We start from the raw sequence: 18,892 nt of genomic DNA, 5'->3' as shown, positions 1-18,892 counted from the left end.
TCTGCTTCCTCAGGCCTGGGTTGACAGACATTCACCACCACATACTACTTACCTTCCTTTTTAAAATGGGTTCCAGGGACTGAACCTGGGTCTTCATGCTCGTGAGGCAAATGCTTTACCCACCGAGCAGTTCCCCAGCTTTCCAACTTTCCATCAGGTGACTGCTGCACCCCAACCCGAGCAGATTTCAATCCCAAAATGTTGAAATGGCCGGCTGTTTGGCACAATGTCTTGGCAGCCCAGTGAGAAAGGCTGCGAAGAACTTACAGCAATGAACACCGCTCTCTTAAACCTTAAATGACAAAATCAAAAACTGTTCTTGCTGTGACCAGCAAAGCAGCCTGTCTATTGGAGAGGGCCTGGCCATCTTTTTGATTGGTGAGCATGCCCTGCTGACAACCCCAAGAGACCACTCATGGTGGCCTCTTAAGTCTTCCATGTAAAGTGATATGAACCCCAATCCCACTTTAAGCCACACCCAGGGACAGGGCTCTGGCCTACATAGTCATTCTCATATGCCTATGTGGACGGCAGTGTCATATCAGCGTGGACAGTGATATTGAGTCCCTCTTTATCAACAGATAAACTTAATGCTTCCTTCCAAATATGGTTAGAGACACGGGGTAACCAGTCAGAAAGAGGCCAACATAGGGATAACTGAATTTTCAAATTTTCACCCACAGAATATGCTACTATTACAGTCATTAAAAGGCAACAATGTTCTGGGTGTAGTGGCACAAGCACTTAATGCAGAGGCAGGCGGATTTCTAGATTTGAAGCCAGCCTTTTTTACCTAGTAACTTCCGGGCCATTCAGATCTACACGGTGAGGCCCTATTTTAGATACATAACAATTTGTTAAATGCACTGGGGAAGCAGGGCATTGGGAGGAATCAGAATGGAGCCAGAGCCTGAGGGAAGAACCGGATCCTCAAGGGAATGGGGGTGTGGAGAAGGCCCGTGTGCCAGGGGACTTCCGCTGTGGTCATGACTTGGGACTTGGCACCGAGAGGCTGTGAGTTTCAAACAGGTGGCCCTTGGACTTTGTTAGCCTTTGAGATGGTCATTCCAGCCGCAGTGCTGAGAACAGGTGGAGGGAGAGTGCCTCGCTAGCTGGAAGTCGGTGCTGACCAGGAGGGACTCTGGTGGCAACAGTGGGGAAAATCCAATGGATCCTAAATGAACTTAAGGATCAAAATCATAGGATTTGGTGGTCACATTGTCCAGGACATCCAGGAGCTTTTAGGGTCTGTCACAGAACTTGTTTCCCTAGTATGATGATTTGTATATGCTTGGCCCCGGGAGTGTCACTATTAGGAGGTGTGGCCTTACTTGAAGAGGTGTAGCTGTATTGGAGTAGGTGTGTCACTGTGGGCATGGGCTTTAAGACCCTAGCCCTAGGTGCCTGGAAGCCAGTATTCTGCTAACAACTTTCAGATGAGAATGTAGAGCTCCTAGCTTTTTTTTTTACACCATGCCTGCCTGGATACTGCCCTGTTCCCGCCTTGATGATAATGGACTGAACCTGTGAACCTGTAAACCAGCCCCAATTAAATGTTGTCCTTGTAAGAGTTGCCTTGGTCGTGACATCTGTTCACAGCACCATAACTAAGAAACCTAGCAACACAAGAGCCACACTCCTGGCCTTCAGTATCTCTCCCTGTTTCCCTACTCCTCACTGACCTACTTCATTGGTTTCTGCCTGGGCCAATAGTTCCTCCCAGTCCATAGAGTGCCCTACACTCATCTTCCTGATGCGGGAACCTGTGGAGCCAGAGTGGAAAACTGCAGAGAAGGCCTGAGGCCCTGCCCCTAAAAACTGCATGGTTTCCTTCAAGGATGGCTGAAGACAGGAGCTGGTCAACATCAGAAACAGACTTGACAATTGCTCTCTGTCTGGAAAACCCCTGCATTACCAAGGCATGAGGAGAACTCTTTTCTTCCTTCACAGGCCTCAGGCAGGAAAATCAGAGCTGAGAGGTTCCCAGTAATCAATGGTGGCCGGAGCAGGCATACTCTAGCAAAGCCTATTGAAGGCCTCTGGGAGAGCAGGCTCTTCTGAGATGGATGCCTCCTCTGGAAGTGATTCGGGGTGGAGTAGAGCAAGGCAAGTCTCCTCACCTTGAGTTTTTCCTGTCAGGGACCTCAGCAAGGGAAGGAATGCAGGAAGTGAGTTGTCAGGAACAAGGGGGCTCCCACCGAAAGAAGCCAGACTAGTCTCAGGCATGTGTGTGACAATTGAAAGGGAACCCCCAAAGCAGCCACGTTCTATGGGGATCCCTCTTGTCTTAAGTCCAAGTTGAGGATTGGGTGTGTGTGTTGCCAGCTGAGGGCTGTGAGGGCAGGAACTGTGGTGTGGAGACTGAGAAGCCCATTCTGTGGACTGAAAAGCTGTGCTCCAAGCATCACTGCATGGGCTCTAGGAGGAATTCCTAGGTATGTGTTCTGGACAAACAGATTATGAAGCTGCCTTAGACAGTGTCATGAAAGTTGGAGATGCTAACAGAAGCTAAGAGAGGCGGGTTTACAGAGCTGACCAGAGAGGACAGGCTGGGCTGGACCACACGAACAGGGCCATCATTGGATGAGCATGGAGGAAGGATCTGGAGGTACACAGGCCCTGGTACCCTCCTGGGCATCCCCCACTCAGTCACCATCTGCAGGGAACTGTGCAGGACATACACAGTACCCAAACTCAGTTCCTAATTTCATAGGCCTCTCCCCATGGAGACTTGCTTCTCCTGGGTCTAGCTGTAGCTTTGGTTGAAACTCTGCTCAGTTCTCCTCTCTCTGTTGCATAATTTAATTTCTTCAGATTGATAGTCACCCAAGCACAACACAGGAAGTGGTGAGCAGGTGCCCGAGATGATTAGTATTAGGGCGGAGGGGCTGGGGACACACGGCCATGCACACTGGACAGATATAGGGACAGCTAAATATCTTGGAGGGGGGAAAGTTGAAAGAGCTGAATGAGTTCAAGTTGTGTGGGTTCATAACATTGGGCTCAAAGGCCAGTGAGGTAGCTTCCATCTTGGACTCCACAGAGACTTGGCCTTGGCATGATTTCTTCTTTCTGGCCCCAGTGATGGGCAGCCTTCCATGCAGTCTGTCCTCTGGAAACCCCATGGTTCTCAGGGTCACCCTCTCTCTTCAAGGGGTTCCATTGCAGTGGCCTCCAAGGTTCCAGTCTCCTTAGATAAGGTAGCATGATTCAAGAAACTTTTGGTTTGGCTTTTCTACTGAACGACCGACTCTGCCTGGTAGGGCTAACCAACTTGGCTGGCTGCAACAGGCACCAAGTTTCTGGGAGATACTGTGTGACCTACCTTGCACAGAGAAGCCAGCCAGCTGGTGATGTCAACTGCTCCCCAGGCTTTAAAGGATGTCATCCTGGTGCCATCTGAGAGATGGGTCTCTGCAGAGCTTGTCCTTGATGTTCAATTTCTATTGTCAACTTGATAAGATTTAAAATCGCCTAACCAATGGTTGTGTCTGTGAGCCTGTTTTCAGAGAGGTAAACTGAGGCAGGACGAGCAACCATGAGTGTGAGCAGCACTGTCTTATTGGCTTGAGGCCTAGACTGAATGGAAGAGGGGGAGGCGGGAGAAGGAGTCCAAGGATACATCACTGTCTACTTTCTGACTAAGGACACAGTGTGATAGATTCCTCACGCGTCCTCCATGATGTTTTCCCGCCATGAAAGATGGACTGTACTCTGACACCGTGAAGCAGATACATCCTTCCTTTCTCAAGTGGTTCCTTGCCATATATTTGTTCCTTGCCACAGCAATGAAATAAGTAACTGTTTATCTCTCAGTCCAGTTGACCTCAGACCTCCAAGAGTACAGGAGGATCAGGTGCCCTTTGACCCTGGTGCCAGCTGGAATGATCCCCTTTCCCCCAAGAGACCTCAGGGCCACCCCAGTGCATGCCTTCAATCCTGGACTCAAGTCAGAGTCTGTGTGCACATCTAACCCCTGGGCCATCTAATCCCTTCCCTCCTGTCCCTCTAGTCTCACTGCAAATGCCCTTTCACATTGAGCACCAGGCCCCTCAGTTTCCTCCTTGACTGCCCTCTCTGTCCCTGCCATAGCTTAGATTCCTGAAGTCCCCAATGCTTTGGATATGGCCTTGATTCAAAGTTGGTTCAACTTTCTAGGAGAAAAGGGTAAGTGCACCCTTGACGGGACCTAAGCACACACAACTGGTGCTCTTACAGAAAGACAAGCCATTGGCTGGGAAGGTGGTGGGAGCGTGAGTCTAGAACTCAGCACCCATGTAAAAGCTGGATGTGGATGCACGGCCGCATGGCTGCGTGGCTGCGTGGCTGCGTGGCCACCTCTAATCCCAGCACCATGGAGGAGATGCCACTAGCCCAGCTCGTCCAGATTCATTCACAGACCTTGTCTCAAGGGAGTAAGACTGGGAGGGAAATAGCTGAACATCCAATGTCCTTCTCTGGCTTCCCAGTCCTGGTACTCACTCATAGGAATACACACACACACACACACACACACACACCATAACACTCTCTTCTGTTTTTGTTTTTTATTTATTTATTTATTTATTTATTTATTTATTTATTTATTTATTTAGAGACAGTCTCACCATCTAGCATTGGCTGCCCTGAAACTTACTATAGAGACCAGGCTGGTCACAGACTCACATAGCTTTGCTTACCTCTCCTTCCCAAGTGCTAGGATTTGAGGCATCGGCCACCATGTCCAGCTACACTTTACTCTCATATATACATGTGCACATCCATCAAACACCTCCCTCTCCCTCTTCCTCTTCCTCTTCCTCTCCCCTCTCCGTCTCTCTCTCCCTCTCCCTCCCTCCTCCCCCTCCCCTCTGCCCTTTCCCCTCTCCCTCCTCCCCCTCCCCTCTGCCTTATCCCCTCCCCCTCTTTCACACACACACACACACACACACACACTCACACACAGAGGGACAAATTGCCAATTAGGGGACTGGAAAGATGGCTCTTCAAGATGACCAAAGTTCAGTTTCCAGCACTCATGTCAGGGGCCCACACCTACCAGGAACTCCAACTCCATGATTCCCAGTACTCTCCCTGACCTCTGTGGGCAGGTGGATTCGTGCACATAAGTCTCCCCTATAGTGGGTTGTCCTGATGCTGCTTGTATTCTAATGCTAATATTGGTTCCTCAAGATCTGGTTGCCCCAGAGATGAGAAAAATCTTACGTGACTGTGCCCCCAGGTTATTTCTGATTGGTGAATAAAGATGCCGGCAGGCAATAGCTGGGCAGAAGGACATAAGCGGGTTTTAGGGTTCATGGGCCTGGGGGTTGGAGGACCATGAGGGAGAGAAGGAGGTGAGGAAGAAAAAAAAAGTCGCCATGGGTTAGGAGTCATGAAAACACGGCCCTGAGGGCTGGCCAGTTGGAGTTAAGAGCCTCCGATGAAAGACAGTAGGTAGCAACTCGGGGTTAGCAATAGAAATAGATTTTCATAGCATAGAGGGTAGCTATCTGTCCAGCTCTAGTGCTGATTAAGGCTTATTGTAAATGTAAATGTTACGTGTGTCTTTTATCTGGGCACTAAATGGCCAAAGGTAGGGTAGAAAGCCTGACTTGAGATTAAAAATGTTAATAGCACTCTCCCATAATAAAGCAATTCTTTTAAAAATCAATTAAGTATAAAGCCATTAGCTAAGTAACTCTAAGGGGGATGGGGAATGAGGGGAGTTTAAATGAGGAGATTTAAGAAGGGGTGTGGGGTGGGGGAAACTGTCACTCAGGGGAGCCTGTCCTGCCGGGGTTAGAACCGCTGTAAATCATCTTCAGTCACTGCCACAGGGTGAAGTGGTCTATCTCCAGGTCTCTTCCACTTCCCCTTGCAGAGGTAGCGGGAACCAGCTGACAGAGGTCAGCGGGACTGGGGAGTCCTAGGTCCTCCACAGCAGCGCTCAAAGTGCAGGGCAGAAGCTAAGGTTTAGAGTTAAAGAGCAGCCCCCAAAACAGTGACAGGCAAGGAGGGAAACAGGGAAATAGGGAAACGGACAGCGGACAGTGGGCGGCCTGGGAAGGTGAGGGTTCCTGCAGCCTGACAGGAGAAACCCCAGCGGGACTTACCAGCTCAGAGCGCTTGGAGAGTCAACAACAGACATCTTTCCAGGATCAACACACATGGGTCACACAAGGAGCGCCACACCCTGTAATCAGAAACTGGTGAGGGGGGTGTGGGGTGCATGGCATTTGAAACCACAACAAAAGGGCAAAGATTTACAAAGCAGTTCAGAGTTGGGAACTGAACTATGGTCATTTTAGCCAATATATATGCTTTTAAACACTGTGTGTGAGTGTGTGAGTGAGTGAGAGAGTGTGTGTGTGTGAGTGTGTGAGTGTGTGTGTGTATGTGTGTGTGTGTACAGAGCTGGGGATGCAGCTTCCTTGGTAGAAGGCTCGCCTAGCATGCAAAGGCCCAAGTTTCATTGCCAGCACTAAATAAAACCAGGCATGGATGCCCAGGCCTGCAATCCCAGTGCTCAGGTATAGCAGGAAGCTTAGGAGTGCAAGGTCAGCCTCAGTAAGTTCAAGGCCAGCCTGGGCTACATGAGACCCCGCCTCAAATGTCTGAACATCCCAATGAACAGTGATTTGGAAGGAAGAAAGTGGCCAAGAAATGTGGAGAAGACATTTAATCAAAAGGCTCAGTGGCCAAGAGGATGGGGCATCTCCGGGTCTCTTTCCGATTCAGGCTCTGGACCACATTATCTTTCCTGCGAAGCTTTGACCCCACCGATGTGATGCATGCCTTTCCTGGGAAAATGTGAAGAAATGTCTAGATACCCCAGATAGGGCATGACCACAGGCTGGAAAAACCATCCCACACTTGCCTGCTCTCCGGATAAGCCAGAGTTCAGTTGGGCTACTCACAGGGACATGGGTGAATTTGGGCAGCTATGCCCCCAAGCACACTCCACTCCATGCTGACAGTTGTTAATGGCTGCAAAGCCCTCCTTTTTGAGGGCTTTTTGAGGACACTCACAAGTGGGTCCAATGTCTGAGGCTCTCCCTTGAGAAACCACGGCTCTGGTTTTCAGGTGCCAATGGGCAGTGCCCTCATTTCCCTATTCCCTTTGTTGGCCTTTGCTACCCCAATCCCCTCTGCTAACACATGTGCACACACTTGCTTGTGCATACACACGTACACACGGGTTTGCACTGATACTGATCTCAGAGGCTCACTGACAGCCCCTCCCCATCTCATTCCCTGACTCCGAACTGCAGCCCAGCATGCAAAACTTAGGAAAGAGCCTATGTTGGTCCACACGACCCCATCAAATGTCCGCTGTAGTTACAAGGCCCCAGAGTCCATTATCTTTCCCTGCAGGACTCCCGAGGGTGAGGTTCTTGTCACCAGTTTGTCAAAAGTCCACCTAGAAGCCAAAAACATGTCACTGCCCTCCTGGATAGCTTCATGTTGTCGAGATTCTTTCTCTGCTCGGCTGCATTGTCACAAGACCCATAGGACATGAGGAGGGTGAGGGGGGTGAGAGTGGTGTCCACTGAGTCCTTGTCAATTCTGGGCCATGTCTTCATCTCACATTGCTCAGCTAACTTCTCTGCTTGCTACTGGTAAGTGTGGCATTTGTGTACTGGGCAATGTGCCCATTTTACAGATGGGAAAGCTGAGTCTCTCAGCAAATGACGCAGCTAGGACTGTTGCAGATGGGGAATTTGAGTCTCTCCTGAAAGTGGTCCAGCTAGGCAGAAGTGAAGGTACACCTGGATCCACCTCTTAGCCTCTCTTGCTTCCCTGATCTCCATAGCAACCTCTGAGTAGGTCACTCTCTGCCTCACATTCTTATCCCAGTCTCTTCATGCTCTCTCCACGCCTGGCTAATCAACTCCCTGTCTCATTCCAATCACACTTTAAGACAATCCTCCAGACCACAGCGCCTGTGAGGTGCTTCTGTTTGCCGGGAAATGGGATATTATCTGAATTGTGTGAATGGAAAGTCCCCAAGTTTTCAGCCTTGGCAAGGATATTCAAGTCGCACACGCCAACAACGCTAGGCTTGGTCTCATGCATGGACCAATCTTCTCCAAGGTGAGATTCACTCAGCCACAGCACCACCCAGCCCTGCCTTTCTGGAAAATCCCTCGCATCAAGCAAATAGAGAAAACACACCGAGGTCATGTTTACACATTGTCTGCTGCAGCTGTGGCCACCACAGAGCAAGAAGCCCCTCCCTCTCAGGTCATTAAGAACAAACCTCCGAACTGGGGGCTGGTGCCTTCACTGGCCCTATCATATCGCTTATAGCAGAGAGGGCTTATCAGTGTTAGTCAAGACCCAAGAGTGCAAAGTGCCCCAGGAGGAATCAGAGGGCATCATGCCAAGTACAATGATAATTAATAATAATAATAATAATAAATAATAATAATCTTCACATGGGGACAAATACCATCTGCTCTCTCTTTTATGTGAAACATGAGGCAAGCCTTAATTTGGGCTGGAGGGTGTCTGCTGCTCTTGCCGAGGACAAGAGCTATGCTTGTAACCTCAGCATCCTGCACCTCATTCTGGCCTCCTCTGGCACCCAGACTCACACACACACACACACACACACACACACACTTAAGAACAAAATCTTTTTTAAAAAAGCTTGCTCGAATGTAGAATAATGATTACTGGAAAAATAAAATAGAATTCTTAAGATTAAGGAGGTCCATTTTATCCATATCTGCTCGGTAGGCAAACATTTTCGTTGTCGCTCAACATTAGGAAGATAGTATTTGGTACATCTTTTCCAAGGGTGTGGCAGCTTTGATCCCACTTGATTAGTCCCCCTTGGAACTGAGCAATGCTCAAACATTGCTCCTGGACCCCACCCTTCCTTCCCACACTGCAGAGAAAACACCATGAGAGCCCTTCTCAGTGTGCCTCTGTGCTCGGTCCTGGCCCATTAGGAACTCGATCCCCATGCATTTGGATGTCCCCGTGTCCCTTACCACCTGAGTTGAGTCGTGTTCCCATCGTAGTACCACCTTCAGTAGAGCCTTAGGGTCTCAATTTCTTTGGCATTGTGTGTACATTTTTGCATACACTTATAAAATTCTAAACAAAAAAACTGTAGAAAGGCTTTTTAGTTTGCTTTCTATTGCTGTGTCTTATTTGCTTTATCTTAAGCAAATCAACTTGGCAGGTGGAAAGAATTTATCAGTGCACACTTACAGGCCTCAGTCAGTCACCGGGGGAAGTCAGGGCAGGAGCTCACAGCAGGAACCATGAGAGAGGAAGAAAGCAGGGATCATAAGGAGACACGGATTACTGCCTCACTCCCTAGGGCTTGCTCGGTTTGCTTTTTTTATATAAAACTTGGGACCACCTGTCCTGGAACAGTAAATCAGGTCCTCTACCATCAACTATTGATCAAGAAAATGCCCCCAAAGATTGCCCACAAGCTAATCCTATGGAGGCATCTTCACAACTAAGATCCCCTCTTCTCAGTTTCTGTCAAGTTGTCAAAAACAAACAAACAAACAAACAAAAAACCCAAAAAACCAGCACTCTTGATACCTTGGCAAGTTGACACAAAACCACATCACTATTAAACCAGAATCTCCCTTTTATTGTTTATCCCCAGGATCTTGTGATAATGTCATGATGAGACATGGTATAACTTTAAAGATCCCATAGACTTAAAAAATCAAATACTTCAAAAGTTCTAATCTCTTTAAGAAATGTAAACTCTCTTAACTGTGGGTTCTTGTGTGCTGTCTCCAAGGAAACACTTTCCTGAAGAGTCTATCTCATGCTGCTGCTCTCTCGCCTCTTCAGCCTCACAGTAAAGCAAAAGTTTAAATTCCACATATCTTTAGTCCAAACTATTACATAGGTGGCCCTAATAAAGGGCCCCTCTTAAGCTCCACGTGCCTGGAATCTGCCATCATTGCCCTCAGTGTCAGCTTTCATGAACCCATAACAGCTCATAAAGCCCTGGGTACGCAATGACTTTCCCCAAAGCTCTAAAAATTTCCACTTCCCTCCCATGAGACACTCCAAGGCCTCCAAAGGCCACATGGTTAGGTCCATCACAGCACAATCCCACTCCTGATACCAATTTCTGCCTTAATTTGCTTCTCTAGAGATGTGATAAAATGCTGACCCAAAGCATCTTAGTAGAAAATGGAGTTTACTTCATGTTACAACTCTTAGGTCACACTTCATCCCTGGTGTAAATTATGGCAGAAGCTCACAATAGGAACCCGGAGGCAGGGACTGAAGCAGAGCCATGGAAGAATGCTGCTTCCTGGCTTTCTACCCATGGTTTTCTCGGTTTGCTTTCTTACACTCAGGACACCTGCCCAGGACCACCCACAGTGAGCTGGGTCCTCTCACATCAATCACTAGTGGAGAAAATTTCCCCACAGACTTGCCTATCAGTGTGTCTTATGAAGTCAGTTCCTCAACAGCAGAATGACCTTTTCCCGGGTGACTCTAGTGTCTGGCAGGTTATCAAAAGCTAATTGGAAGAGGCAGGCAGATTTCTAAGTTTGAGGCCAGCCTGGTCTACAGAGTGAGTTCCAGGACAGCCAGGGCTACACAGAGAAACCCTGTCTCAAAAAAAACAAAAAAACAAAAACAAAACAAAACAAAACAACAACAAAAAAGCTAACTGGATCAGGATGTTTCAACACTGCATCGCAGTCTATGAATCAGTGGGGAGAACTGACGTCATAGATACTGGCTTCCTGTTCATGATACGGGCTTGCTTTCCCTGAGTTCAGCGACTCTTAATTCTCTAATTTTCACTTGATTGCTTTTTTCCTTTTTGAGACAGAGTGTCATGTAGTCCCAAAAGGCTTCAAGCTCACTGTGTGACTGAGGATGACATTGAGTCAGTGACAACCCCCCCCCACCTCTACTTGTGAAATGTTGGGGTTGTAAGCATGTACCATCTTTCTTACCCTCTTCTGGTGTGTATGTGTGTGTGTGTTAGGTGTGTGCTTATCTTCTAGTGTGTGTATTTGTGTGTGGTGTGTATGTGTGTGTGTGCTTATTTTCTAGTGTGTGTACTTGTGTGTGTGGTGTATGTGTATGTGTGTGTGTGAGAGAGAGTGTGTGTGTTAGCTGTGTGTGCTTATCTTCTAGTATGTGTACTTGCATGTGGTGTGTATATGTGGTGTGTGTGTGTATGTGTAGTATGTGTGTGTGTATGTGTGGTATGTGCGTGTGTGGTATGTGTGTGTGGTATGTGTTTATTTTCTGGTGTGTGTATGTGTTCAACATCATTAGTTAAATTATCCCTAAGTCTCTTAAACATATTATTATTGTTGTGCTGCAAATGACATTCCTTTTAAGGTTATTTTTCAGATTATTTTGCTGCTGTGTAAGAAGGGCAATCATTATTTAGTATCTATATAATCATCCATCCAGAATATCTCCACGATGGCATGAAGTACTTTGCCTCTATGTTCTATTGAATCTTGGCATACAGTTGTGTTAAGTGTGAGTAATGACAGTCACACTTCCGTCAGTCAAGCCTTATGAACACATTTCTTTTCAAAGCCCTTCCAGACTAGCTGAGGCCTCTAATGCTGAATGACTAAATGACAGTGTGTTTCTGCCTTTTCCTTCCTTGCAAAGGAACTGTTGTTATTCTAACATTATATCACTGAGAATGATGATTGTTGGGCTGCAGAGCTGACTTAACAGTTAGAAGCACTGTTCCTCAGAGGAGCTAGGGTTTACTCTCAGGATCCCGTATCGTGCAGCTCATAACCACATGCAATTCCAGTACTGGGGGATAAAACACCCTCCTCTGTCCTCTGCAGACATGTGTACATGTGGGTACACACATAATACACACAAATAAAAATAATATCTTTCTCATAACTCTTCAAGGTCACACGACATTATCTTAAAACCCTACCTAAGGGGTTGACTAGATGGCTCAGAGGATAAGAGTGCTTGCGGCATAATTACAAGGACCTGAGTTCAAGTCTGCAGCATCCAGCATCTGTAACCAAAGTGCCTTGCAAGTGGAAACAATAGTATTACTAGGGTTCACTTATGCTTGACCATGGGAACAGTTCTAGAGCCAGAGAGAGGGAAAAGAAAAAGAAAGAGAGAGAGAGAGAGAGAGAGAGAGAGAGAGAGAGAGAGAGAGAGAGAGAGAGAGAAAGAGATTAAGGAAAAGTAATAAAGCAGGACACTTGATGTCCTCCTTGGCATCCCAAAGCAAATATATAGACACATGCACCTGTACATACATGTGCACATACATCGCACACACATATAATACATAAACATATATATACATACACACATATACATATATACAAAACCACATATATACATATACATATATACACACATTTTATGCATATATACACACATACACACACACATATATATAAAACATACAAACACACACAGACTCATACCAACACACACACTTACACAGAAAAGGGTAGAAGGAGAAGGAAGAAGAAACAATTAAGTTACTGCTTAAGAGGTCTGGTTTTTTTTCTGCTTTTGTTCCCCCCTGCCCTTATTTTTTAGCTCTTTGAGAATATCTTCAGTGGATTTAAGCATTCACCCTCTGTCTTTCTGCTCCCAGATCTACCTACCTTTTCTACCAAGCCAACTTTGTGTCTTCTTTAAATAAAAACAAAACTCAAATACAATGTGTGTTGCCCATGTGTTCTCGGATGTGCAGTCATCACTGGAGGGTAATCTACCACTCAGTTTACACCCTCAAAGAAAGCCGACCCTCCTCCTCCTAGGGGCCACCAATTGCCAACAGCTCCTCAGCTAGGGGTGGGATGTCATGCCTGCCCTCACCCTTCCTGCTGGATTGTGTGTAGCCTGAGCCTACGGAGGTGTTGTGCATACTTCTCAAATGCTATGAATTCATACAGACAACTTCCCTGTGGTTCCTGATGAACAGTTTTCTTATACACATCCTGTCTTCTGTGACGATCCCTGAGTGACAGGGTGAGTGTGTGTGTGTGTGTGTGTGTGTGTGTGTGTTATTTAGGACTGATCATTCCTTTGCCTCTGCCCACATCTCTCTAAGTTGTGGCTCTCCATGTTAATCCTCATCTTCTGCAAAGAGAAGCCTCTCTGGTGAAGATTGATTGTGCACCAATTTATGGGTATATGGAAGAGTACAGGAGTCCACTTAGCAGAGTAACAGTAGTGGGATCTCCCCTGGGGCCTAAGGCACCCTAGCCGAAGGATCTTGGTCTCAGTAAGGAGATCCTGTTATGGGTTTTAACTTATGGAGTGGCCTCAGAGCCACTCAGAAAGTGGTCAGCCACTCTCATTACATTCAGGCCACTGTTGCACCAGTGGGTGTGTGGCTGTGTCTCTCCAGGCAACCACTGTTTAAACACGCAGGGTTCACAGACAGGTGGGACTGGCGATTTCTTTTCTCCATCAGTAGAGCACATAGCACTCTCCTGCATTATGAATGCTAGCCAGTCAGGATGAGTCCAAGCTAATTTCTCCACGTTTTATGACTCAGGTATGTGGTGTCTTCTGCAGTTGGATCTGTCTGTCAAGGTCTTGAGCTCTGGGAGCACCGACAATAGCCTGTAGTGTTGGGAGGCTGATCTATGAGATCTCATTTGCAACAGTGACAGAGGAGTATACCCATCCCTTGCTATATGTCTGTCACGTGAAGAATAGATGATAAAGATTCCCTGATGTTAGGAAATATAAAATTCAGGGTAAATGTAAGGAGCAGGAAACCATCACTCTGAGTGAGGTAACAGAGCACGATAACTGGTGAATATCTTCTCTCACGTGAGGGTGTTAGCCTGGAGTCTTCAGAGATATGTGTTCCACTGGGAATAGGCATGGAGGTCAGGAAATTAGTAGGGAGGATTTCAAGAGGGAGACAGAATGCAGTAGTGGAAAAGGCTGGAACAGTGGTGTAGGAGGTGAGCTTCACTGGAAGACAATGGTAGGGCTGGGTAGAAGAGGCAACATGGAGAAGGAAGAATAATACTACAGAAATTTTTGTTTGATGCAAAAGCCAGAGGTTTATTTTCTGGCTTGTCAGGGTCGACCTTCAATTAGTCCCTCAAGGTGAGTTACTAAGAAGGCACGTAAAGATATTTTTAAAAAGTGGAAGCCTAGTATTGAAACTCTCTAATGTATACGTATGTGTATGTATATGTGTAGGATGTACATGTGTATGATGCATATGTGTATATGATGTATATGTATGCATATGTGTGTATACATATGTGTATACATATATGTGTGTGTGTGTGTGTATACATGTGCATATATGTATATGATGTCTATGTATGCATTTATAAAGAGTTTGAATAGCATTACCTAATGATGGGACAACAATGCCCCTTACTAAACACTACAGGATAACAAATGAAAAGAAGCCATTTTAAAACAAGAGCATTTCCCATGATCCCCTGGTCATCCTTTGGTTCAAGGTCAATAACTAACAAATACAAACACGTGGCATTATCACGTCTGTGTTGCTATCATTTCTGCTCTTATCTGTCCCCACCAGCCACTTCCCCCATCACGCAAAGAAGGACCAAGAGATGAGTCACAGGCAACCTGGCTTTCCACACCAGCTCGCTGGCTGGCTGGCTGGCGAGCTGGCTGGCGGGCTGGCGCGCTGGCTGGCTGGCTGGCTTGCTTGCCCACTCTTGGGCTTATCACTGTTTTCTGTAAGGATGAAATTTGATGTCATCTTCTTGTTAGTCACAAGACATTGCCCACACCCCAGTGGGCACGTTTGTCTATAAACATCTTTACGAGTTTAATCTGGGTCAAACAGTCTATTCTGGTTTATGAGCAACCCCTCATTCCCCAAACCCTGCCATTGTGTGAGTGACCCGGAGGGAATTGTGGAATCTTGGGCTTTGTGATTGTAACATGTTTACATGCTGAAAATAAAGTTGCTCACCCTTCCTCTGAAATTCCCTGTACAGAGGCTACATAGCACACACACCCTAGGGAGAGATAAAAATGAAACTGTATTTTTCATAGAAGGAAGGAAGGGGCTGGTGCAGCAGGCAATACCCTGCAATTATTCTTCCCAGTCCAGAGAGCCACATGCTGAGTGTGTGCCACTGACCCGAGGGGATCCTTACTGAGTTAGAACACGACCCTGGAGCTGGAGAGATGGCTCCATCAGTAAAGACTTGCTGCTGAAGCATAATTACCCATGTTGAATGTCCCAGACACACACAGAAGCCAAGCATGGTGGACCATGCTCCCAGTCTCAAGTCCTGGTGAAATGGGAGTGGGGGCAGGGTGGGGGTAGGGGGAGACTGATGGAGCCCTGGAGACTTACTGGCTGCTCGCTTGGCCCTACTTGATGAAGCTTTAGGTTAGGGAGAGACCCCATCTCAAATCACAAGGGGAAGATACCTAAAGAACGGTATTCAAGGTTGCCCCAACTTCTACATGTGCATATGAACACACACACACATACACACACACACACACACATACACACCAAACAAACACACAGAGAGAGTGACAGACAGACAGATGGACAGATAGACACAGAGAGACACACAGTGAGACAGTGAGACAGAGAGAGAAGGGAAAGATGCAAGGAGAGAGAGGAAGAGGGAGGGAGAGAGGGAAAGAGTGTTACCTTTTCTTGGTTGTTCCTGGATGTCACATGATTGAAATGCTAGTTCATGGACATCAGGGATAGTGACACAGTTGTCACTGGCTAGCTTAGTGAGTCTATCGGTACCTTATCTCCATCCTCAGCCAACATACTCTCTCTCTCTCTCTCTCTCACTTCCAATCTGGACATTTTACCTTAGACCTAAAGCTGCAAGGGAGTCCATTGACACAGGGAAGAACAGCAGGAGCCACTGTGGTGGCTAAATGCAACTGTTTAGAGTTGAGCAGTGCAGCAAGCAAGATTTGCTTTGTAAAAAGAAGTTTGACAGCCGGCTAAGTTCAGTAAACACTTCCCATTTGTACCCGGGCATGGTGGCCATAATCTAGAACAAGAGAAACATACCAGTAACCACTACCACAGAAAAGACTTTCCCTCTTTCCACCACAATCCACTGCTAACAGTTCCTCAGTTAGGGTTGGGTCTTGAAGTCATCCACCCCATCTGTGCTGGGATCCTGGCTGCCTTGATCTTGTGCCAGTGTGCCCATGGCTGCTGTGTGAATAAATTCCCTATTTTGCCTCCATCTCTCTGAGTGCTTGTGCTTAGCCCATTCAAACCTAGCACCAAGGTGCTGGGTTTCTCCCTTCAACTGTTTTATGGCTCCAGCTTCATATGTGGCAGAGGAAGACCTTAGACATCAATGGGAGGAGAGACCCTTGGTCCTGTGGAGGTTCAATGCCACAGTGTAGGGGAATGCCAGGGTGGAAAGGTAAGAGTGGGTGGGCGGGTAGGTGGGGGAACTCCCTCATAGAGGCAGGGGGATGGGGGACAGGATGGGGGTTTCTGGAGGGAAGACCTGGAAAGGGGATAACATTCGAAATGTAAAAAAAAGAAAATATTCAATAAAAGAAAAAAAAGAAAAGCACAACATAATTCTTGTTCTCACCCTCATATAGTAGTTGGAGTCACTATCGAAGCACTCATTGTTTCTATACCTTCTTTTAATTTGTTAAGCACTGGTTGAGCCTACTTACACCATCTGCTTTGAGGTCCTTGCTTGCTGTATTAGCTGGTTTTGTGTGTCAACTTGACACAGGCCTGAGTTATCATGGAGAAAGGTGCTTCACTTGGGGAAGTGCCTCCATGAGATCCAGCTATGGGGCATTTTCTCAATTGGTGATCAAACAGGGAGGGCCCATTGTGGGTGGTGCCATCCCTGGGCTGGTAGTCTTGGGTTCTATAAGAAAGCAAGATGAGTGAGGCAGGGGGAACAAGCCAGTAAGAACCATCCCTCCATGGCCTCTGCATCTGCTCCTGCTTCCTGACCTGCTTGAGCTCGAGTCCTGACTTCCTTTGGTGATGAACAGCTGTGTGGAAATTTAAGCTGAATAAACCCTTTCCTCCCCAACTTGCTTCTTGGTCATGATGTTTGTGCAGGAATAGAAACCTTAAGACACTTGCTAAGTCCAGCATTGAGCCAACCTTCAAAGATAATTCTATGACCTACTTCCCTTTACCCCTCTAGGGCTGGATTATGAGTTTTTCTTTGAATTTCACATGATTTTTTTCTGAGTACTGAACCTTTTAAATAATAAATGATAGGAACTGTAGATAGTGACTTTCCCTCTTGTCCTTAAAACTTAATATCATTCTTGTTTGTTTGGTCATAAGTTCATTTTTAGTGTTATGGAGAAACTAATTCTTTCAAGTCCATTTTCCCTATTAAGTGCAGTTTCTAACGGCCCTGATGAGATTTTCCCTCCTTGGTCTTTTTGGCCTCTTTCCTAGGAGTTGACTCAGTTTGCATACACTGCTTATTGGTGAACAATTGGGTTCAGGCCTCTCTGCCAGTTAGATGTTTCCCTTTCAGCTAGGGCCAGGCATGCACGTGGGAGACTACTCTGTCCATTAGAATGTTTGTAACTTTGCCTGTGTTTGGTTTCAAGTTCATTCCTCCAGCCTGCCGTGAGAGCAGGCAGCCTCCGAGTGTGCACTGTGCAGCAGGCTTCCAGCCCAGGAAACCAACGCTATGTCATTGGTGAGCCTGCCTTCCCACCAATCTCCTTCAAGTCAGAGTAGCTTGTTGCTCAGTCAACATCGTCTATGAGTCGCACTGGTCAGTCAGCCTGTGAGTTCTGTTAACAAAAGCCCAAGACCCCCAAGTCCAAGTTCTCAGCACAAAAGAGATTTATTTGCCCCAGAGGGACAGAGGACAGGGAATAAGAGACAAAGACAGGAGACAGAGGATGAGGGGGGAGAGGATGGAACAAGGGAGATGGGGCATGGGGTAATTGTCCTGGAGGGGGACAATGGCGATTTATAAGGAAGAGTGGCCCCTTGTTCTGGAAAGACTCAGTGAAGCAGTATTCAGCAAAACCAGAACGGGGAAGTAGGAAGGGGTGGGTGGGAGGTCAGGGGGAGAGAAGGGGACTTATGGGACTTTCGGGGAGGGGGGGGCTAGAAAAGGGGAAATCATTTGAAATGTAAATAAAAAATATATCGAATAAAAAAAATAAAGGTATAAGGGGAAACCCTGTGTCAGGATGGAGTATTTAATTTTAATTGGGCATATTAATTAGATGAGCCAAAAGGAGTTTTTGTTTGATGGACTTCAATGCTTTGATAGCTGGACCTTGGTAGTCAGCCTCAGCTGGAGAAAGTGGCCAACAAGGGAGTAGACCCTGAGGCTAGCTTTAGGGATGTAATCCAATGGTTTTCAGTGAGGCAGAGGGAATGAGGGAAAGGCAAGGCCTGCCAGAGCCGTGCTCACCATGCTTGTGTTGCCTAGACTCCCTACAAGTTCTGCTGAGGGAGCTGTGATGGTTTAGACAATCATCTCAGGTTAGAAGCACTTTTTGTCCTAACCTCTCCCGAGTGGATGCTGCCCACAGAGGCAACCTTCCCTAGCCCTCAAAGATGGCCCCAGTTCTAGAGAGCCAATCGGCTGTGTCTCCCTGGGTTCACCCCATGCTTCTGACCTCACATATCTCAGAGATGACAATCCTTTCTGTATTACTGCTCATTACAACTTCTATTATTTGAAATCTTTTGTGTGTGCACGTGCCAGGGTGCATGTGTAGAGGCCACAGGACCACCTTAGGTGTCCTCACCTACATCATTTGAGACAGGGTCTCTAGTTGTCACCTTCAGCACATGCCAGGCTAGCCCATGCATTGAGCCCAGATACCAGGAGGTTCTGGCTATCTCTTGCCTCCTCTTTCCATATTGCCTCACGAGTAATGACATCACAGAGCCTGAGACTGCAGCATCTCGCTTTCCGTGGGTTCTGGGCAT

Source organism: Apodemus sylvaticus, chromosome 17, assembly GCF_947179515.1.
Source record: "Apodemus sylvaticus chromosome 17, mApoSyl1.1, whole genome shotgun sequence".
In the NCBI taxonomy this organism is placed as follows: domain Eukaryota; kingdom Metazoa; phylum Chordata; class Mammalia; order Rodentia; family Muridae; genus Apodemus; species Apodemus sylvaticus.
The sequence above is the reverse complement of the archived record's forward strand: the minus strand, read 5'-3'. Positions refer to the sequence as shown.